This window comes from Callithrix jacchus, chromosome 5 (genome assembly GCF_049354715.1).
Source record: "Callithrix jacchus isolate 240 chromosome 5, calJac240_pri, whole genome shotgun sequence".
NCBI lineage: Eukaryota > Metazoa > Chordata > Mammalia > Primates > Cebidae > Callithrix > Callithrix jacchus.
This window is the reverse complement of record NC_133506.1, coordinates 88097641-88120804: the sequence shown is the minus strand read 5'-3', so window position 1 is coordinate 88120804 and position 23164 is coordinate 88097641. Positions and strand designations below refer to the sequence as shown.

General features: G+C 44.1%; 1 long non-coding RNA gene across 1 annotated transcript in view; it reads left to right on the top strand.

Annotated features, from left to right (window-relative positions):
* Window positions 1–7597, top strand: part of LOC118153749 (uncharacterized) — a 94240-nt gene extending 86643 nt beyond the window's left edge. The window contains exon 4 of the long non-coding RNA XR_013535654.1: window positions 7275–7597. This is a non-coding gene — a long non-coding RNA (uncharacterized LOC118153749). The remainder of the gene's footprint in view (window positions 1–7274) is intronic.
* The last annotated feature ends 15567 nt before the right edge of the window (window positions 7598–23164 follow it).

The window sequence follows — 23164 nt, the reverse complement described above, 5'->3', positions numbered from 1 at the left end:
TTTTAACATCCATTGATGATTATCTAACTCTGCCATTCCTTCTATACTATCAGTTGGCTTGCTACCATCAAGAAGAGCTTTCTCTTCTCCCTATTTATTTATTTATTCCTTTATTGACATGAGCATTGACTCATAGAGCCTTATTTTATTGAATAGATTATAACCTATTAGTATTATTATTTACTGATGCTCAAATTGTCCCATATTTGGCCACTGGGAGCTCCCTCAAGCACTCTCTGGTGTGTAAGATCTTCCAGGCTCATTTGTATATTCCTTATTCAAGCCCTAGAGTTAGTCTTTTCTCCAGTGGCTCCTTTTGGTGGAAAATAGTATTTAGAAATGAAGATCTTAGCGCTTAATGTGCCCATGGCCTCTGGCCTGTATTGTTTCTAGGCTTTCACAGCAAACACACATGCTTACACACATATACACAAAATCGTGGGTTCATATTGATATTTCCAGTTTGAAATTCCAAACCAACACAGGAGAGGACATCTTTTCCATATTAACTCTGTCCTCTATAGTAAGAAACCTAGATCCCATTATCCTGAATATGTTTACTCATCTACAGTACATAGAAAAAAGTCTCAGAATTGCTCATCAGTACCACTGTAAAAAGCAAACCTTCAAAGTTATTTCTTTTATAAGGTAAAATTTATATGCTGTGAAATACGCAAAACTTAACTACACAATTCAATGAGTTTTGACAAATGTACACATCGGTGAGATTTAGAACATTTCCATCATCTTGGAGAGTTCCAGTATGTCTCTTCCCAGTCCATCCTATTGCCTTTCAGACTACTAACTTCTCATTTTTTCACTGTAGATTACTTGTGCATGTTTTAGAGTTTAACATAAATGGAGCCATATAATATACAGTCTTTTGTGTCAGGCTTATGTGCCCAGAATGTCTGAAAGATGCATCCATGGTTTTGCATATATCAGTAATTTGTTCCAATTTATTGTTCAGTGTTCTTCCATTGCATGAATATACCAAAGTATTGAAAATCCATTCTATTTTTCTTTTCTTTTCTTTTCTTTTTTTTTGAGATGGAGTCTCACTCTGTCGACAGGCTGGAATGCAGTGGCACCATCTTGGCTCACTGCAATCTTCCCCTCCAGGGTTCAAGCAATTCCCCTGACTCAGCCTGCCGAGTAACTGGGACTACAGGTGCACACCACCATGGCCAGCTAAGTTTTTGTATTTTAGTAGAGACGGGGTTTCACCATATTGGCCAAGATGGTCTTGATCTCCTGACCTCGTGATCCACCCACCTTGGCCTCCCAAAGTGCTGGATTACAGGCATGAGCCACCACACCCAGCCTCCATTCTCCTATTGATGGATAATTGGACTGTGCTATACGGTTTGAATGTCCCCTTTGAAATTCATATTGAAATGTAATTGCCATTGTAATGGTAAAAGAATTGGGACTGGTAAGAGGTGATTAGGCCAAGAGGGCAGAGGATGGACATAATGGATAATGCCATTATCTCAGGAGAGGATTCATTATCTCAACAGTGGGTTGCTACAAAAGTGAATTTAGCTCTCTCTTGCTCACTTGCTCTCTTTCCCTTCTGCTTTCTGCCATAGGATGATGGAGCAACAAACCCTTGTCAGATGCTGGCACCATGCTCTGGGACTTTTCAGCCTCCAGAATGATGAGCCAAATAAATGTCTGTTCATGATCAATTACCCAGTCTCAGGTATTCCATTATAGCAGCATGAAACAGACTAAGAGTCTGGTTCCAGCTTTTGGCTATTATGAATGAAGCTGCTATGAATATCCTTGTCCAAGACTTTAGTGGACATACACCTTCATTTCTGTTGGGTAGATACCTAGGTGTGGAATTTGAAACTAAGGCCATAGGGCAGGTGCGCATTCAAATTTATGAGAAACTACTACTGTTTTCCAAAGTGGTTGTACCATTTTACACTTCTATCAGTAATGTATGAGAGTCCCAGTTGCTTCTGCAGAAGCAGAAAATTCCTACCCTCATCCTCTTAGGGTCCCCATTGGGCCCAAGATTTAAAATGACTTAAGATGGATAAAGAGGAGAAAGGCATCATAAAAGTTTTTACGTGGCACAGGAGTCCTCAGAAAGGAATGAAGGCCTGAGGAAGCAGTTAGAGTCGGTTACTTATCTACTGAATTGGACAATAGTTAGTTGTGAAGAAGCAACTAAATTATGTGGGGAGGCTTCAATGATAGGAGTTATTTTGACAAGGTCTGTACGGAATTCTCTTGGTCTCTACTTCTTGTCCTTGAAGATAAGGCTGTTGCCTCTTCTTCTAGAATAGGGAGGGCATCTTCACACAGGAATTTCATCTTCTGCTTTTAAGAAACAGCATGAAGGTCAAAGTGGTTTTTTTTTACATCTGCTATTTTTCAAGTGCCTTTAGCTTAAATAGTTAATATGCCAGAGTGATATATTTTTAACTCTTTGCTCTCTATATCCTTGCCAAAATTTTGTGTTTATAATTTTAGCTATCCTAGTAGTTGTGTAGAGATAGCTTGCTGTGGTTCTAATTTGTGTTTTCCTGATAATTAATGATGTTGAACACTTTAAAAAATATGTTTATTGGCCATCTCGATAGCTTCCTTTTGGAAGTGTCTGTTCAAATCTTTTTTTCAGATTTTTAAAAACAGCTTTATTGAGATATAATTCAGTTACCACACAATTCACCCATTTAAAGTGTACACTTTAATGGCTTTTGGTATATTCAGAGTTGTACATCCGTTGTTACCATCAATGCTGGAACATTTTCATCACTCCAAAAGAAACCCTGTGCTCTGCAGCCATCATCCACAAAGCCTTCATCATCCTCACCCCCGAGCAACCACAATTCTACTTTCTGACTCTATAGACTTGCCCATTCTGGACATGTCAGAAAATAGAATCATACAATATGTCGTCCTTTGTGGCTGGCTTCTTTCATTTAGAATGAAGTTTCCAAGGTTCATCCATATTCTAGTATGTATCAATCAGCATTTCATTTCTTTCTTGCCAAATAATACTTAATCAAATGGATATACCACATTTTATTTACCCATTCATCAGTCGATGAGAATTTTGGTTTCCACTTGATTTTATGAATAATGCTGCTATTCATGTTCATGTTCTTTTTTTGTGCATACATATGTTATAATTTCTCTGTGTATATACCTAGAGTAGAATTGCTGGATCATATGATAACTCTGTTTAATAGTTTGAGGAACTGAAAAATTGTTTTCCAAAGTGGCTGTACCATTTTACATTCCTGCCAGCAGTGTATGAGGGTTCCATTTTCTCCAGATCATCACCAACTACCAACACTTGTTATGTCTTTTTTTATTATAATCACCACCAGTCTAGTGGGTATAGCCACTGGCCTTCCTCTCTGTGCCTGGAAAAGACACAGACGTTCAACTCCAATCCATGAGAGCAGTCATGGGGGCTGCACCCTGTAAAACCACAGGGGTGAAGCTGCCTTGGGAGCTCACCACATGCGCAGTGTGCCGTGGATACTGGAGCTTTAAAATTTAATGTCTGTCTTGCTGGGTTTTGAATTCGTGTGGGGCCTATTGCTCCTTGCTTTTGCTTGATTTCTACCTTTTGAAATTGGAACGTTCACTCAATCCCTGTACAACCATTGTATGTACAGGGTTACATACAATGTACATACAACCAAGATGTATGTGATTGTATCTTGCTGTGATTTTGATTTGCATTTCTCTGATGGGTGTCTCTTCCTTCAAATCTTTAGTCTATATTTAAAAATTGGGTTGCTTGTCTTTTGATTAATGAGCTTCAGTTTCCTCATCTATAAATTGCTGGTAATAATAACTATGTAGCAGGGTTGTTGTGAGGATTAAGTGCAACTAAATGTTAGTGACTTTTGGTTAGGAATCAGGCTTTCCCTCATTACCATGGCCAGGGATGTCTGTCTTCTTTCCTGCCTACAGCCATCCTCAGTAGGGACAGTGTGATCTCAAAAGGCATGAGTGTTGGAGTCAGTTAGATTCCAGGTAGGAATTTTGGCTTTACTACTTAAAACCTTGTGATCTCAGGCAAGTTATTTAATGTCTCTGAGCCTCAGAGGTAAGGATATCTTACCTCTACCACACTAGATTGATGTGCAGATTAAATCACATGCCTTCTATTTCTTTCTTACCACAGCAACTAGCAGATTGGAGATATTCAATATAAACTGTTTTTGCTACAAATGTTTCTTATATATGAGCCACCTCACAAGCCATGAGTAAACAAGGGAATTGGTATAACACAGATGTCATGTTGGTTCCTGTGCACTTTTCTTCCCCAGGATGTAAATGTTTTGAAACCAGAAGCAAGCTTTCTCACAATAACTACCTCTTTAATAAGAGGAAACCTTAGCACTCTATGAAAGCCTTAAGAAAAAGCTGAGAATACACACAGCTGCCTTCTTTAGCTGCAGGAACTGACTGATTTAGGGACTTAGGAACCACTGTGGTGTTCTCTCGTCAAGCTTTCTGGAAAAACTGAGGGTGCTGTTGAAGAAGCAGTCAAAACGTTTCCCTTTGTACTAGAGGGATGGGTTAGCAAAAAATGCTGCTTAAATCAAATGTTTAATTTCAATAAAACTGGTCAATAAGAACAACTGCCCTCCAGGACCTATATCTCAAAAGTAGCAGCAGGAGCCATAGGGTTCAAGGCCAGGATGCGGTGCGCAAATGTTTATGAAAGCTGAGACTTAGTGGGGTAATGTTTCTTTAGTTTTGACATTGGTTTTGTGAGTGCTCCAATTACAATTGCAAAGATTTTTTGTTTTTGTTTTTGTTTTTTGTTTTGTTTATGAGTCAGGGCATTGCTCTGTCATCCAGGCTGAAGTGTAGTGGTGCAATTACAGCTCACTGCAGCCTCAGCCTCCCGTGGGTCAAGCAATCTTCCTGCCTCAGCCTCCTGGATATCTGGGACTATAAGTGCGTGCCACCACACCCGGTTATTTTGTGTGTGTGTGTGTGTATGTGTGTGTGTATGTGTGTAGACAGGGTCTCACTATGTTGCCCAGCCTGGTCTTGAACACCTGGGCTCAAGCGATTTTCGCCCTCCCAAGGTGCTGGGATTACAGGCACGAGCCACTGTGCCCAGCCAGATTTTTAGTAGACTGTCCCAACCCTTTTTTTTTTTTCTCACCAACCCTGTTATTTTGGGGCTTGTGGCCATTTTTAGACCATGGAGGCTTTTCAGTAACACGTAGATGGTGTCACAGCTGAGACATCTATATACATTCCATTTCTCTCTAATGTTTCTTACATACTGTAAAAAATCCAAGCGATCATTATAAAAGTATAATAGATACAAGTAGAATAATGAAAACAATGGTTCACATTTATTGTGTGCTCTTTCCACATGTTAACTCATTTAATTTTCACAGCAGTCCTCTGAACTAGGGGCTGCGATTACACCCATTTTTCTGAATGTGGAAACTGACATCTATCTGTAAGTAACATGAGTAAATTGAGCTTATGTAAGTAACACAGCCAAGGGCACATAGCTAGAAAGTGGCGGAGTGAGAATTAAAACCTGCGCTTTTTCTATGCATTTAAATTCACATGTCATATTGTATTGTTTTGTCATTTAAAAAAATATGAATGGGATTATATTTCCAATGTTTCTTTAATGTTAACAGAGCTATGCCTTGTTAGAAAGCCTAAGTAAAGGAAAGCTATTAGTAATTCACAGCTATTTACATTTCATAAGTCTCATGTTTCATTCCAAGAAATCAGGCTCATCAATTGTTTGCATTTGGTAACATCTTAATTATACAAATAATTAGCCTTGAGACTAGACATGAACATGAAAGTATAATAAATAGTTTTGCTAATTGCTCTTTTCTGTTATGGACCGTCATTGGTCTGTAGCATTAATAGCTCCCACATTCAGCTTGCTAAATTCTCCTTTCACTTTGCCAAAAGGTCCAAATCAGGGATAACAGATTTCCTCTCTCCTAAATCTCCTCTCTCCTAACAGATTTCCTCTTTTCTAACCCATTGATCATGCCTGCTGGTAGCACTGTGTTGAGAAGCTCCTGGAGCCTTCTCTGATGAGTCTGTGCCATTAGTGAGAGAGTACAGGTTAGCAGCAGGTGAGCCAGATATTTGCCAACTCTGGCCTGAATGTTGAGAAGAGAACTTACCCCAACCTCAGAAGTTATAGCATCATATTCACTGCTCCCTCTAATGATCCTACAAATATGCTGTGTTCTGTTGGTGGCGAGAGGGGTTGGGTACAAAAGTGAGACGTGGATTCTGTTTGAATAAAAAAGGCATAAATGGCCTTATACAAAGTAAAACATGTAAAGTGACCTGAGAGTAACAGATACCAGGACAGAAGGGATCAGAGGAGGCAAAGGATTATTTATAGGAACAGGAAGGCAGGGGCAGAGATGGGGCAGAGAATGAATCCAGGGCTCCTTTTGAGGCGGGTCTCAAAAGATAGGCAGACATGGGGGTGGCAGTGAGGTGAAGTGAGCAGGGCTCAGCTTTTTTCCCATTTTTGGGCAGATGATGAATCACCTGCTGTAGCAAGAAAGAAGGAAATGTGAAACAGGAGCATATGCAAGGGGAGAGCTTAATGTGGCTGGAATGCCAGAAAATAAAGGAAGGAAGAGTTGGGAAACAAGGGCAGGCCCAGGCTGTGAAGGGCCTGGGAACACCAGATTAGGAATGTTCTAGAACAATGTTTCTCAAGGTGTGGCCACAGGATGTCCAGAATTGTTACATAACAAAAGGATCCTGTTGAACCCTGGTGTCAACTACATTTGAGAAACATTAAATTAAAAACAATGAAGAAGATTTCTATACTGCAGGAGTTGGCAGAATATTTAAAATGCACGCTGTACACATTCAGAGCTAATGTACACTGTGAATTCCGAAGAAGGACCTATAGTTTGCAAAAATCCCAAACACAGTGATCACAGAAATGTTTTCTTTGGAGCATTCATGAGCTGAGTGTTGTGCAGGGGCTGTATGAAGGTAATGGCCATCTACTGGTATGATGCCCACATCCAGCATTAGGGGCTAATTGACCAAATAGCTGATCTAGGAACCTGTGCGATTGCTGCAGGAATAGGAAGAGAATCGTTTGCCCAAAGAAAGCATCAAGCCCTCTTTCCCTGTTTCCACCCTGGTTCATTATCATAAGGATCTGTCTTCAGCTGCTGACCCTGTGCCCCCTTTTCAGCCAGGGCCAGTTGTCTTGCTCTGTCTCCAGAGCTCAGTTCCCACCCTGATAAACTTTGCTTTCCTTTCAGGCTTCTAGAGGTGCCCTGTTTTGAATCTCCCATCTGTCATCCTGGCTCCCAGACATGCTGCCTGATGCCCCTTAACCCCTCCCAAGCCTGCCTGCACTCCTTCGCTACTGCGCTGACCTCCACATACTTTGAGTGCTTCTTGTCCTCCTGGTAAACCTCACAATGTCCCGTCTCAAGCCACTCAGAACCCACTGTGACTGTGGCTCCAGCACCTGCCACTTATTCAGAGACAAAGGCACCTGTGTGCATCTTCTGAAAAGCTGGGCTCATACGTGCCTGATAAACATCCTTCTGCCAACTTTCCAGGTTGTGGTGGTTTCCAGGTGAGTTTTCATAAATCTGCCTGGGAGGGATGAGCAAGTTGCTTCTATATTTAACATTTAATTATCCCCTGTGGAAGGAAAAATTTTAGCAATGGCATGTTTAGAGTCGCACTTCCAAAGAGTTTTAGTCAATTGGGTAAAATTGGGTGGGATCACACAGTTTAGAAGGAGTGCAATCTCTAAGCTTTTAGAGGTCTGTTCAACAAGAAGCCTACTGTAAGGCTGGGTGTGGCAGCTCACACCTGTAATCTCAGCACTTTGGGAAGCTGAGGAAGGTGGATCACTTGAGGTCAGGAGCTCAAGATCAGCCTGGCCAACATGGTGAAACACCGTCTCTATTAAAATTATAGAAATTAGCCAGGTGTGTGGTGCATGCCTGTAATCACAGCTATTGGGAAGGCTGAGCCAGGAGAATCACTTGAACCCAGGAAGCAGAGGTTGCAGTGTGTCAAGATTGTGCCACTGCACTCCAGCCTGGGCAACAGAGTGAGTGAGACTTTGTCGCAAAAAAAAAAAAAAAAACAGAAGCCAACTGGTGAGATTAAATGAGGTTGGGCAAGTGGGCACAACTTTGCCAGATAAACTTCAATGGGAAGTAACAGTGACAAGGAGAAAAAGTACAAACTATAGAGGACGAGCTGCTACCACTATGAACCAACCATTGTGACCCAGGAAAGGGACCTGGGACTCATCACAGAGTGCTCAGGAAAGTGCTCTAGCCCCAGAGGTGAGCCAACTTTGGAAACTATTAGAAAGCATAAGGGGGTGGTGGGGGTGTGGATAGGGCAAGAAAACATCACCTTACCAGTATTTCTAACACAGACTGGAATGTGCAGTTTCCAGCTGATACATTTCAAGAAAGAAAACAGGGAGTTCACAGAGCATTTCAAGTGATCAAGGGGATGGAGGGGCTTCTGTATAAGGTGGGGTGAGGGCTGGAGGGTGACAGGATATACTGCAGTTTCGAGAATTATGAAAGGTACAGATAATGTGAACATAGACCAAACACCAGCTTATTAGAATGAAGACGCTGCATGGTATCACTTACATGTGGAAGCTAAAAAAGTTGATCTCACAGAAGTAAAAAGTAGAACAGAGAATATTAGAGGACAGGAAGGGGAGGAGGCAGGGAGAGGTGGGAAGAAATTTGATAAAGGATACAAAATTACAGCTAGATAAGAGGAGTAAGTTCCATTGTTCTACATCATTGTAAGACGACTATAGTTAACAATAATATATTATAGTTTCAAATAGGGAGAAGGAGGATACTGAATGTTAAGAACACAGAGAAATGATAAATTTTTGAGATGATGGATGCTAATTACCCTGATCTGATCATTATACATCATGTGGATGAAAACATCTCTAGCTACCCCATGAAAAGGCACAATTTTTATTTGTCAATTTAAATAATTTTTTAAAGAAGAGGTTTCTTGAGATTTTCCCGACATTTCAAGAAAGTAAAAAACGGTTGCTAAAAAAAAAATATGAAAGTCATTACCCCCCAAGAGGTAGCATAGGCTAAAAACAGAAATAGCTTAAAAAATTACTTACATAATGTGATGGCTGGCACTAGCATATCATACTGAGGGAAATCTGTTTTAGATAGGATGAGGGAGGACAGTTCTTCCTGATACACACCCCTTAGCATCACTCTCAGCATCAGTGAAGATTTGGGGTTGAACCACACACGATGGTCTTACTTAAAAAAACAAGCAGGCCGGGCACAGTGGCTTACACCTATAATCCCTTGGGAAGGCTGAGGTGGATGGATCACTTGAGGTCAGGAGTTTGGGACTACAGGTGTGTGCCACCACACCCAGCTGGCCAACGTGGCGAAACCCCATCTCTACTAAAAATACAAAAAAATTTGCCAGGTGTGGTGGCAGGCGACTGTAATCTCAGCTACTCAGGAGGCTGAGGTAGGAGAATCTCTTGAACCCAGGAGACGGAGGTTGCAGTGAGCTGAGATCGCACCACTGTACTCCTGCCTGGGTAACAGACTGAGACTCCATCTCTGAAAAAAAAATAAAAAAGATTGTTTATTCAAACATGTATGTTATCAGTTATTAGGTGCCTACCTTATATAGGCACCAGGTTAGGTACTTTTATATACATTATCTTTGATCTTTACATAATACTACAAATATAATAATAACCCATTTCACAGATGAGAAAGTGAAGGTCAGTCAAGTCACTCGCCTGAGGTCACACACAGCCAATACATGGGGAGCTGGACTTGAAACCTGTGCCCAGGCTGGGGTGCAATGGCATGATCATGGCTCACTACAGCCTGGACTTCCCAGGTTCAGGTGATTCTACCAGACCTCAGCCTCCTGAGTAGCTGGGACTACAGGTGTGTGCCACCACACTCAGCTGATTTTTTTGTGTTTTCAGTAAAGTCAAGGTTTCCTCATGTTGCCCAGGCTGGTCTCAAGCTCTTGGGCTCAGGTGATCCACTTGCCTTGGCCTCCCAAAGTGCTGGATTTACAGGTATAAGCCACCAGCCATGCGCATACTCTTTTCTTTTTTGTCAATTATTATTATTTTTGAGATGGAGTCTTGCTCTGTCACTTAGGCTGGAGTGCAGTGGTACGACCTCAGCTCACTGCAACCTCCGCCCCACTCCCCCACCTTCCATTCAAGTGATTCTCCTGCCTCAGTCTCCCGAGTAGCTGGGACTACAGGTGCACGCCACCATGCCTGGCTAATTTCTGTATTTGTAGTAGAGACGTGGTTTCTCCATGTTGGTCAGGCTGGTCTCAAACTCCTGACCTCAGGTGATCCACTCGTCTCAGCCTCCCAAAGTGCTGGAATTATAGGCGTGAGCCACCGCACCAAGCCTGCATACTCTTGATCAGTGCAATACCGCCTCTCATCTCACCAGTTTCTTGGGTTTTTCTGTCCCTCATGCCTAAATTTAGTCTCAGGCTACCAGCCAAAATTCCAAAAATGGTGCTTTTGTCCTTTGCTCATTGCTGAATAAATTGACCTCAGTCATTTATAGGACCAGTACATTTGTTCATATTCCTCCAAAGCCCAAAGTACCCAGCAATAGAGATGGGGCAGCTGGGTTCCTGAGGCTGAAACAAGAAGGGAAGTTGGAGGAGCTAATATCGAGGGCTTAATAGGAATCAGGCATTTCACACATTCCACCGTGTAATTCTCATGATACCCACTTAGATTCCCATTCTAGAGTTGAGAAGACCGAGTCTCGGAGAGATTATGTAAAACACCTAAGAACCCATAGCGCAAGCCCCCAGAAGCCAGGACAGACAATTCCAACTCTGCTGTCCTTCCTCTAGGAAGGTAGCCTTACAAGTTACCTCCACTGCTGCAATTCCAAAGGGTGCTCTGCTCAACACTTTCACCAGTAGGGGCCCAGGAGTTCCGTGCTATACAGAAATTTTGGTTGAAATGATGTCTGCTGAATGGATTTTGATCTGTCCCATTCTTTACCTTGTGAAAATTTTTCCTCTTCAGCTGTCATGCTAGTTTTTTTTTAACAATACAGATAGATACCCTGATTTCTCTAACTAGGGATTTCTCCACTTTGGCATACTGACATGGGGGGCAAGCTACTTCTCTGTTGTTGGGGGGCCACACTTTGCACTGTAGGATCTTTAGCAAATCCCTGGGTCTCTGCCCACCAGACAGATATCGGTAACATCCCCTCCCCCACCAGTTGTGACAACCAAAAATGTCTGCAGGCCTTGCCAGAGGTGTCCCGGGCAGGTGGGGGGCAAAATCACCTCTAGCTGAAAACCACTGCTGTAATGTAACGGGGGTGGGGGGGGCTGCATGACCTTTGTGCCCTTGTACCTAAAACTCAATGAGCCAATTCACCCTGCCCCAGCCTCCCCAACCCCCAAAGGAATGTAAGTCGAGGAGAGGTGACACTTGTGGGTGGAGTCTGGATTTTCTGGTTTGGGGAGGGATGTAGCACACAGATTGCTGGCCCTGTACTTACTTGATGCCCCCACGAGACGTTAAAAATGTAGAGCTTTCCATGTGCAGATGGCTCGAGCTGCTTAATTACCATCCGAAAGCATGCTAACATTTTCCTCTCTCCCTCCTTGCCTAAAACAGCCCGCCAGGAGCAGCGGAGGCTTTAACAACGGGGAGCAGCTGCCCTTTCCACATCCTTATCACACGCTAATTATTTTATTCTAAAGAGACAAAGTAGAGAGAATGTAACATATGATTCTGATGACAAACACTTTCTTTAAAAAAAAAAAAACTCTCTGCTCTTCCTAGTGACTAGAGCATAGAAGCTGGTTGCTAAGCAACTGGGAACCGGCAGACTCCTGTACTGGCCATGCTGGTTTCGGAAATGAGCCATAAAAGGAATTCCCCAGTGAGAAGGGATCCCATACCATTGCCTGGTTGCCATGGACACCATACATAAGTGATGGATCCTGAGTTACAGACCCCGCTTAAGAAAAATATGTTGCCTCTGCTTAAGGCTTGAATGGTATGAAGACGGTATAGAAGCCCTCTTCCCCTACATTATCCATGGGGGCATGTCCTTGTCTCTTCCCATGGGCTTCCCCGAAAAGAGAGGTCTGAATCTAAGTGGCTGAGACATTCCATCCAATTTCAGCTCTGCTTTTATTTAATATGTTCCAGGCTTTGCTGGAGTTGGAAGGGAGTCTGCAATCTGGAAAGCAAATTTTTAAGCAAGAAAAGATGCTTTAGGTGGCAGACAGGCTGTCTGTCTGTCTATCATCCACCCCTGTTTGGGGGCCACACAGAGCCAAGATCAGGCACAAGGGCAACTCTCTATGTTCACACGTTCTATTGGAATTTTGCAAAACAAGAGAGATTAGCAGAGAAAAAGACAATAGCCGTGACTCCAAAATGAAATTGGCATGTCATGCAGAGCAAGGCACACAATAAACCATTGCAATTCTGTCAGAAATTAGAAACAGACTTCAGATAATAGGAGTGAAAATGTGAGGCAAATACAAAGATGTAGCATTTAAAATACGAAGAAGTACAGGTTTCACCAGGCTTCCTATGAGAAACAGAGCAGGATACACCTTGTTTTAGCACTATCTGCCCTATCGTATAAGTAGGACACATGGGACACTACACTCTGACCCTGGATGTCATGAGGATACTGGGGCCCAAAGAATGGCAGTGATTTGTTCAAGGCAACAGAAGATAAAATGTTTCTGAATGGTGGTCGATCGAGGACAATTCTGCATTTTATTTTATTTTTGGAGATGGAATCTCAAGCTGTTACCCAAGCTGGAGTGCAGTGGTGCCATCTCAGCTCACTGCAACCTCTGCCTCTCGGGTTCAAGCCATTCTCCTGCCTCAGCCTCCTGAGTAGCTAAGATTACAGGCACCTGCCACCACTCCCAACTAATTTTTTGTATTTTTAATAGATATGGGGTTTCACCCGTTGTCCAAGCTGGTCTTGAACTCCTGACCTCAGGTAGTCCTCCCACCTCAGCCTCCCAATGTGCTGGGATTACAGGTGTGAGCCACCATGCCTGGCCCAATTCTGCCTTTTAAATATCACTACACAAAAAATGACTCCAAAACTTAGCAGCTTAAAACAGCAAACGTTTGTTAGCTCACAGTTTCTGTGGGTCGGGAATCCAGGAGCCTCTTAGCTGGGGTCCTCTGACTTGGGGTTTCAGCTCAAAGTGTCTCAAGGCTCTTCTCGGGGAGGCTCTGCTCCCAGGCCCGTGCATGTGTCTGCTGGCGGGCCTCGGATTCTCCCTGGCTGTTGGCTGGAGACTTCAGTTCCTTGTTCTGTTGCTCTCTTAGTTGCAGAGTTTATAATAACATGGCAGCTAGCTTTCCTTGGAGGCAAAAAGCACCCAAGACAGAAACTACAGTCTTTTTAACTCTAAGATAAAAAAATGACATCCCATCATTTTTGCTGTATTTGTCGAGTCACCATGTCTGGCCCACGCTGAAGGGGAGTGGATTCCATGAGGGCTGAAAGCCAGGAGTGGGGACCACATCAGTGACCATCCCAGAGGCTGCCTACTGCAACGAGCAGGTGAGCTTCCAGGATAAAAGCCACGAAGGGAAGAGGTTGGGGATGGAGGTCGAGCTCCTAACTGGACATGGAAGATGGAAAAGGGCAGAGGGCAGAGTACGAGGGCTTAGGAAGGGGCAGCTAGGGGATGCAAAAAGGTGAAGAGAGGAGAGGAAAGATATATGTGAGAAGGAAATAGTAGCAGAGAAGAAAGAGAACCTGTTGGCATGGGAGCAGAATGGCTGGGGGAGGGAATTGCAGAGTTGCGGGGAAAGACACAAATTGTGAGAAAACAGAGGAAATAGGAAAGGGAATGAGAAATGAGTAGGAGGTTTAAGAAGGTAATAAAGACCAGTGGGAGGAGTAGAAATAGGAGGAGAAAGAGAGCAAGAAGCAAGAAGCAAAGAGCGTAAGCAGACAGTGCAAGAGAATGGGGAGAAGATTTTTGGTGAGAGGCAAGTTGGGGGGAAAGTGATGATAGGAAAACTCTATAGAAGAAATGGAGAAACGCGAGCTGTTTTAGGGCTGGGGGCGAAGGTGGCAACTGGGGGAAAATGACGATAATAAGGATTTTTTGAGTACTAAGAATTTCATGTTACCTCATTTAGTCTTCATCACCAGCCAACACTGTGGATGCTGTTATTTATAGTATTTCAAAGATGAAGACACTGAATTTTAAAAGGATTAAGTACCTGCCCAAGGCTGTACAACCAGAAAGTTGCTGCAGGTGTGTGGAAGCAAGGCCAGGCATCTTCTTGCCAGGCAATCAGCTCAACCTGCAAAGTCACGTTGGCCAAGGCAAAGGGCACTGCAGGGTGGGTGGCTTCCTCCCTTATCTTAACCGTACGTGGACGTCAGCTCCTGTCTCTTCTGTCACCCGCTGAACCCCTGAGTCCCAGCACAGATTAGGAAGGATGGATTTCTCACCTGTGGCAGCAGGCTCATCAGAGCATGAGGTCCACAGTGCGTGCCTCGTTTATCACATCGGCCCACATTTTAAAACAAAATATCTCTGCTATACCGTGTAATTATTTCTCCATGTTTGCATTGCTCAGAGCCATGAGGGCACTGTGTCTTGTTCTTCAAATCCCCTACAGTTTGCCTTGCACTGCCTTAAGCAGGTATTAAAAAAACAAAAAACTTGGTGAAACTAAACATTTGCTTCTACCAAATTCAATGAGAACTGCTGCTGCAGTGAAGTGGAAAGGACTGGCTCTGACCCCCGGGCTCAGTTCTTCAGCTGCTGCTGAACTCTCAGTAAATTCCCTAACCACATGAATGCACTATTCTTGCTAGTGAAACAAGTTGGCTAGATGATCTTTAAAGTTTTTTCTAGCTCTGAAATGTCACAAACTACAAAGCCAGGACAAGAATTAGGAGCCTACATAGAAATGGTCAATGGCGGGAGCCACGGTGGCTCTGGCCAGTTGTCCTGGCACTTCAAGAGGCAAGGCTATGAGTTCAAGGCCAACCTGAGCAATATAACAAGCTCCCATTGATTAACAAAAAAAAAAAAAAAAAAAAAAGAAATGGTCAATGGATCTGATACGGATGCAGGCTACTACTTAGACAGACCTGATAGACAACTGTTCTGGGTTCCATGTTGCCCAGATGCCAATTCATTAATGTGGATCTCAAGAGAAGTTCAACTCAACTCTCTTGTGGTATCTGTATGCCATAGAGACTCCATGAGCTTAATTTTCTTCTTCACCAAGATCCCTCTCCAATGCTATGTTAGGAACCTAGAGAGACTTAAAAACTCTCAAAGCAATAGGAGCTCAACTAGGGCATGATTGGTTCAGCTGCCAGAGTGCCATTAGGGATCAAGAGAGCAGCAGGACTCACAGGGGACAAGAAGATCCGGAACTTCCACAAGATGTTGATGGAATTAAGATGCCTGGACTGAATCACACTGTCAGTTGTGAGCATGTTTGGAGGTGGTGCCTAGGAATAAAAAACACAGCTCAGAGTTTTGCCATCTGACGGTGAAGGAGCTGAGGTATTTATATACCAACTCCCTCAGTCACTGGTCGAGGGCTGCTCCGGGGTGAGGGTGGGTGGTTGTTTCTCAGAACTTCTGCTTTCTACATGGGCAGGGACGACCACAATCCAAGAAAGCTCTCAGGGGAAGATGTATAAGTGCTGACAGTTGGAAGCCAAGCCGGCATGTGCTGAAATGTAGAGGCTGAGAGGCTGTGGGCAGGACACCAGCAGCATCTGCTGCACTTAGCTCCCCAGAGCGTGTGAGAGGAAGTAGACTCCCTGTTGCTCCTGAGAATCACCACCAGCTTTTATTGATAAATGTCTTCTATGCGTATTTTCTAAAGAAGAAGAAGGAAGAGGATGAGGGGAGGGAAGGAAGGAGGGAGGAAGGAAGGAAGGAGGAGGGAAGGAAGGAAGGAAGGAAGGAAGGAAGGAAGGAAGGAAGGAAGGAAGGAAGGAAGGAAGGAAGGAAGGAAGGACTTGTCATTAGGGAAGTAAAGTATTTTCCCTCAAAAACAGGCATCATGGCCAGGCAGGGTGGCTCATGCCTGTAATCCCAGCACTTTGGGTTGCTGAGATGGATGGATCAAGAGGTCAAGAGATTGAGTCCATCCTGGCCAACATGGTGAAACCCTGTCTCTACTAAAAACACAAAAATTAGCTGGGCATAGAGGTACACACCTGTAGTCGCAGTTACTCAGGAGGCTGAAGCAGGAGAATCGCTTAAGCCCAGGAGGCAGAGGTTGCAGTGAGCCAAGATTGTGCCACTGCAGTTCAGCCTGGCAACAGAGAAAGACTCCATCACAAAAACAAAACAAAAACTAAAAAATAGGCATCATATGCCTCCATTTGGCCCTGCCCACTTGGGCACCTTCCAGATGGTCTCACTACCTCCCCACAGTCCACGAGGTACACAGGGATCTGTAGAAACTTTCAAAAAGCATCTAGGGGCGAGCCTATGCCAAACATGGGAATCTGCCGCTGGTGGATTAAAGATCATCATGAAAGTAAAGGCTGTACACATTAGCATGTATATCCCCATCCACTGAAAGTGATGAGTGGGGATATTTTAAAAAGGCTTTTTATTAATCTATTTGTTGTGGCCACTGGCTCCATTTCTTCATAGCTCTACATTAAGAAACATTTTGAGGGAAAACACTTCACTTTTCTAATAAATCTTTACAGCCATTTTTTAGGTTTGCAGAAAATGCACATAGAAGATGCCAATAAAAGCTGGTGGTGATTCTCAGGAGCAATGGAGACTCAACTTCCCCTCACATGCTTCAGGAAGCTAAGGGCAGCAGATGTTGCTGATGCCCTGGCCATCGCCTGCCAGCCTCTACATTTCAGCACATACTGCCTTGGCTTCCAACTACCAGCACTTAGCATCTCTGCCTGAGAGCTTTCTTAGGTTTTGGTAGTCCCTGCCCATGTAAAAGGCAGAAGTGCTAAGAAATGGCCACCCACTCCCACCCCTGAGCAGGCCTGGACCAATGACTGAGGGAGTTGGTGTATAAATACCCCAGCTCCCTCACCCTCAGGTGGTATAACTCTGAGGTATGTCTTCTGTGCTGCCTCCCAGGGATCCTTGGGAGGATTTAGGCCCACTGACCCACAGTAGTAACCTACTTGATGATGTATCTCTTTTTTTTCTTTTTTTGAGATGGAGTTTCACTCTTGTTACCCAGGCTGGAGTGCAATGGCGTGATCTCGGCTCACCGCAACCTCCGCCTCCTGGGTTCAGGCAATTCTCCTGCCTCAGCCTCCTGAGTAGCTGGGACTACAGGCACGTGCCACCGTGCCCAGCTAATTTTTTGTATTTTTAGTAGAGACGGGGTTTCACCAAGTTGACCAGGATGGATGTATCTCTTATTGATGTCCTCCCCTTCCCTGTGCCACTTCCTCACACCCCGTTGGTGTTTCCTGACATTACCTCCCTAGCAAACCATTTGCACTTAAACTCTTATCTCAGGGTGTGCTGTGGGAGAACTTAAACTTCTACTAGGGTAATGGGAAGCAACAGAGAAAATAATTGTTATTTAAAGAAGGATTTCTGTAAGCAATGTATTCCCATGGTGCATTTCAAAATTTATTTATAGCTCATTACCTTCCTTTACAAAAATGCTATCGGATAGATTAGGTAAGAAGTGCTGGCCAGGCACAATGGCTCATGCTTATAATCCCAGCACTTTGGGAGGCCAAGGCGGGCAGATCATGAGGTCAGGATTTCGAGACCATCCTGGCCAACAAGTGAAACCCCGTCTCTACTAAAACTACAAAAATTAGCCCAGAGTGGCGGTGTGTGCCTGTAATCCCAGCTACTCAGGAGGCTGAGGCAGAAGAATTGCTTGAACCCAGGAGGTGAAGGTTGGAGTGAACCGAGATCGCACCACTGCACTCCAGCCTGGGTGACAGAGCTGAACTCCTCAAAAAAAAAAAAAAAAAAAAAGAAGAAGAAGAAATGCTGCCAACTAAAGGCCAGTCAGAAATGAAATGAAGATAAAACATCTCTGTAATGGTCACAAAGGTTACTAAGAACATTGGCTTGATTTACAAAAATTCTGTGTACTCATGACTTCCCTTTGTCATGAGCAATGCAGCATACCTTTAGTGATAAGCATCTGCAGCATCCCTTGAGACCCATGTCCATGCAGTCACCTGGAAATAACATATGACAGGGGACAAGGGCCTCTTCAGAGCAGACGATGCCATGGCTTGACAGTGCCCACAGTGGATCATCTGATTTGCTTCTAGCAGCATCTGGTTCCAAGGCTGCCCAAGTGCAGAGCAATGGGAGAGAGAGGAGCAGAGACATTGTAACTTGGAGGGCAACTGAAGAGGAAGCAGCTTACAGTATGTGGGCTCAATTTTCCCCAAAAAGCTCATAATGTAACTGTCAAAAATGACACTATGAACTCAAATTATAAGATAATTGCATTCAGTACCAAATTCAACACAATAAAGGTTATTTGCTCTCATGCCTTAGCAACCATCTCATAGAGGAGAGAAAAATACCATACAAAAACAAAATGTAAACTCACAAAGCAGTAATAAAACCAGCACACAGCTATTCATTTCAAGTCTATTTTGAAGAGCCTTTGATAATACCAGTAATTCCCCATAAAGCTTCTATTCTCTTGTCACAATTCCCTTCTGGAGATAGAAAAAGGTTTTGCTGTTCTACAGCCATTCCTTTTAGGGAGATATAGTCTGAAGTCCACTTTATTTCCCAATTTTAACGTTCGTCATTCTTTAAAAAGAAAGAAAGAGAGAAAGAAATCCCCGATCACCTACATCCAACTAAGCCTCCCATATAGGTAGGGCTTAGTGGCAATATTAATGTTAATCTTCCTTGTCTTACACCACAAAATTCATTTAATGGTCTCAACAAAGTGCTTAAGCTAGCCCGAGAGCCTTGTCCAAAAGATGCGGAAATATTCCACTAAAAAGTTGAAAATTCCACCAACAGTCCACCCATTTCCAGATACTCTGATGCTTCATAGAATATAGGCAGGGCATTAGTTAGTTAGCCCTTTGATGTCCTAGCTGAGCAGTTCCTCCAGGTACTACTGACAGGCCTATCCTACAACAGAGGCCAGGAGGAAGGGGCTTGGGGTACCTTTGGTTGCAGGAACAGAAATCTACTCAGACGAGTTCAAGTATAAGGAGGATGGTTGTAAGAACTTCATAAACTCCAAGGAAAAGCTGAACGATCAGGCCTCAGGAAGAAAGGGAACCAGCAGCTGTCACTCTTGGGGAGGGATGTGGTAGAGAAAGGAGACAGAAACACCTAGAAGTGTGTGCATGCATGGGCAATGGTTAGACTCTTTTTTTTTTTTTTTTTTTTGAGACAGAGTCTCACTCTGTTGCCCAGGCAACAGTGTAGTGGTGTGATCTCAGCTCACTGCAACCTCCGCCTCCTGGGTTCAAGTGCCTGCCTCAGCCTCCCTAGTAGCTGGGAGGGACTACAGGTGCATGCCACCACACCCGGCTAATTTTTTGTATTTTTATTAGAGACAGGGTTTCACTGTGTTAGCCAGGAAGGTCTTGATCTTCTGACATCATCATCCACCCATCTCAGCCTTCCAAAGTGCTGGGATTATAGGTCTGAGCCACCGCACCTGGCTCAGATTCTTTAATATAGGAAGATAAACAGGAAAATATAGAAGAGGAAGAGAAGGTGGGGAAAGAAGTCAGATAATAGGAACCAAAGAGAAATGGAAGAGATGCATAAGCTGAGGAGTCATGACATGTCATCCACAATGGCTTTAGCCAGCAGTCCACAGCTCACCAGCAAGGCACTGGCTGTCCCTGATGTAGATCCAGCCTGCGTAAGAGACAGAGGTTGCAAATACCAAGCCCTTCTGATTTACCTGAATTGGTCATTCTAGTTTACATGGATTTATGGACTATTTTCAAAAAGACAAAGTTGTGTTGGTTGAAAGGGTATGCGTGGTCTCAGTGAAGGTCTTGATGAAAAAGTCTGGGTGACTTTTTATACTTAAGCTTTGACAGAAATAATTCATAATTGTATTTTGGGTGCTTGGATGTGGACATCAGTTTGTTTCATCAGGTTTATTTTTACATTTGTGGTAGCCATTCTTTGTCCCAAGATATATGTCTTAAACTTTAATAAACTCATTCTGAAATTCCACTTCAATTTTTATCAGAAATGTTTCTTCAATATGTATGACTTTTGGCCAGGCGTGGTTGCTCACATATATAATCCCAGAACTTTGGGAGGCCAAGGCAGGTGGATCACTTGAGACCAGGAGTTCGAGACCAGCCTGACCAATATAGTGAAACCCCACCTCTACTAAAAACATGAAAATTAGGCAGATGTGGTGGCATGTGCTTGTAAATCCAGCTACTTGGGAAACTGAGGCATGAGAATTACTCAAACATAGGAGGCGGAGGTTGCAGTGAGCTGAGATCATGCCACTACATTCCAGCCTGGGTGATAGAGTGAGACTCCATCTCAAAAAAAATAAATACACACACACACACACACACACACACACACTTATGATTTTTGTTTTGTCTTGTTTTGTTTTTCAAAGACAGTCTCACTCTGTTGCCCAGGCTGGAGTGCAGAGGTGTGATCATGGCTTACTGAAGCCTAAACCTCTTGGGTTCCAGCAATTCTCCTCCTTCAGTTCCCAAGTAGCTGGGACTACAGGTACACATCACTATGCCCAGCTAATTAAAAAAATATTTCTTGTAGAGATGTGGTCTTGCTGTATTGCAGCTGGTCTTGAACTCCTGAACTCAAATGATCCTCCCCACTTGACTGCCCAGAGCGCTGGGATTACAGGTGTGAGCCACCACACCCAGCCTGTATAATGTTAAAGGCACCCTGCTAAGCACTTAAATAGATACACAGTTGAATAAAACACAGCCCTGTCTTCATGGAGCTTGTAAATTTAAAGTGGAGGAGATGGGTGAAAGAGGAATTGGACATAATAGACACAGACATCAGTAGCTATAAGGCAATAACGACTGTTACCTATGTCAAAGCAGGCTGTTTATGAACCTCTCGCAGCTCTCTGAATGGAACCTTTGACTCCCTCCTCTTCCACATCCCCCCAATCTCCTTCTATCTAAATCCTACCCATTACATAAACTTACAGCCTCATAAGATCCTTCTGTAGCACATGATCTCTTTGGAACCTCTCCAGTCTTCATTCTCTTCAGTATGTTGGAAGTTATTATTAGGGGCTAAATAGTATGTTCACTACACCCTGACTCTCCTGGCTCAGTGGAAATTGCTCAGGGAGATCCTGGACTGTGGGAATTTGCTGGAACTACTGGGCACCTGGACCCCTGTTCCTGCTCAGATGCTTACCCACCAAGCTCTCATTGATGACCTCATTCAGGCTGGAATGTGCATGCATGTGCATGTACATGTGCACGTGTGTGTGTGGCGTCACACACATGTGCACACACCAGAGGGAGGAAGGTAACTCTGATGGGCTTTCCCACCTTTCATTCCCTCTCCTGCCTTCCTGTCCACAGCTGCCTCTCAAAATCCAGGTGGGGGACTGCCCCACACCACGAAGGTGTTGATGGGATCCCACATCTTTAGCCCTTTCTCCAGCAGCCCTGTCCTGGGGAGATGCTCTGTGGCTAGAGCTGCATGAGAGGGCATGTTGTCCTAGAAATCCTGTCCCTAGCGGTAGGTTTGGGCACAGAAGCTTATGCCCCCATTCCCTCTGCCCTGATTCCAGGGGTGGTAGGGATCAAATCTCAACCTTTTCTCATCTGCCTGTTATCAGAGTCAGTGCTTTCCTGTCACCCAAAGGTCCTCATCAGACACCTCTGGCCTGCAGCCCCAGTGCCGTAGGGGTAGTGATAAACTCTTACTGCCTTCAGCCTACAGACCCTGCCAAAAACCTCTGATTCTTATCAGAGGCTGAAGGACAGGTTTTACCAGAAGTTCCTATTCCCCAGCTTGAAAAACAAGTTCATCCACTCCTTCGCTCCACACACTGGGGTTCTGTCCTATTCTTGAGAAAAGGTCAAGCACCCCACCTCCATAATGACTCTAGAAATCACAGTGAGGTCCCAGTGTGGGTGCTGGCCCCTACAGGGATTTTGTTTTTTGTTTTTGTTTTTGTTTTTGTTTTGAGACTGAGTCTCACTCTGTCACCCAGACTGGAGTGCAGTGGCGATCTTCACTCACTGCTACCTCTGCCTCCTGGGTTCAAGCACCTACAGTGATTCCAACCAGCTGTGACAGGGGCCTGGGGCTGAATGGTTTCCTGTGACTTGAGATTTTCAGCGCTAAAACTAAGAAAGCCCCAACCAAACTGAGAAGAATTGATCCTACGACCTAGAATGAATCTCTGGACCTTGTAAACCAGTTACCCACCCTCCACGGGACCTATAGCTTAGCAAAAGCCCATAAGAGGACAAAGAAAAAGTGAGATCCGGAACAACAGGCTGCAGCTGTCCTTTGCCTTATTCAGAACTTTTGCTGTGTTCAGAACTGTCGTGTGCACATAGGATAGTCTTTGCTCCCCTAAACTTGGATGGGGAAGGAGCAAGGAGGAACAGGAGTTGCTGGCATCCCAAAAGAGTCTGTGGCTGCATCTCTGGGCCATATTTTATTTTTCTGGAATCCTTAATGGCACAGTATCTAAAGAAAGATCATGCACGTGCTCTGGGACCCTTAACTGTTTTAAAATGTCTATCTTCTGGGTACGGTGGCTCACGCCTGTAATCCTTGCACTTTGGGAGACCAAGGTGGGTGGATCACCTTCACCTGAGGTCAGGAATTTGAGACCAGCTGGCCAACATGGTGAAAGCTTGCCTCTACTAAAAACAGAAAAATCAGCCGGGCTTGGTGGTGCATGCCTGTAGTCTCAGCTACTTGGGAGGCTGAAGCAGGAGAATTGCTTGAACCCGGGAGGTAGAGGTTGCAGTGAGCCGAGACCACACCATTGCATTTCAGCCTGGGCAACAGAGTGAAATCCCATCTAAAAAAACAGAAACAAAAACAAAAAATCTCTACCTCTATGTAGAGTGGCCCAAGAACATGCCGTGATTTGGACCAAATCACTGGGCTTGCCTCCTCTGGGGAGATG